This window comes from Mandrillus leucophaeus, unplaced genomic scaffold, assembly GCF_000951045.1.
Source record: "Mandrillus leucophaeus isolate KB7577 unplaced genomic scaffold, Mleu.le_1.0 Scaffold66, whole genome shotgun sequence".
NCBI classification, from domain to species: Eukaryota; Metazoa; Chordata; class Mammalia; order Primates; family Cercopithecidae; genus Mandrillus; species Mandrillus leucophaeus.
This window is the reverse complement of record NW_012107141.1, coordinates 1965974-1966730: the sequence shown is the minus strand read 5'-3', so window position 1 is coordinate 1966730 and position 757 is coordinate 1965974.

Sequence of the window (757 nt, the reverse complement as noted above, 5' to 3'; positions counted from 1 at the left end):
AAAATATATTTGCTTAAATTTAAAACTCAAATAGATTAAAGTAGATTAGACTCAGCTAAAGAAAGAATTATTAAATGGAAAAATAGACCAAAACAAATTACCCTGAATGCAGCACAGAAAGATGAGAAAGAAAATATGAAAAAGAGATTAGAATACATGAAGACAGAGCAAGTTGATCTATATCATACATTTAATAGGAATTCCAGAAGAAGAGAAGAGGGAGAATGAGGCAGAAGAAATATTTGATGAGAATTTTCCAGAGCTGCTGAAAGAATCCACAGATGCAAGAATCCCAATACCCGAAATAAGATCAGTAAAAAGAAACCATCAAGATATATAATAGTAACACTGTATAACATCAATGATGAGAGTATGTTTCAAAGGCATTGAGACAGAGGAAAGAGATCACCTTTGAAGAAGCCACAGACTGACAGCGGACTACTTGACAGGAACAATGCAAGTCAGAAAATAACTATTAACCTGGAATCCTATACTCAGTGAAATTCTTTCAACAATAGAGCAAGCCAGGAGTGGTGGCTCATGCCTGTAATCCCGGCACTTTGGGAGGCCAATGCGGGTGGATCACCTGAGGTCGGGAGTTCAAGACCAGCCTGGCCAACATGTTGAAAACCTGTCTCTACTAAAATTACAAATTAGCTAGGCATGGTGGCGCATGCCTGTAATACCAGCTACTTGGGAGGCTGAGGTACGAGAATCACTTGAACATGCGAGGCAGAGGTTGCAGTGAACAAAGATC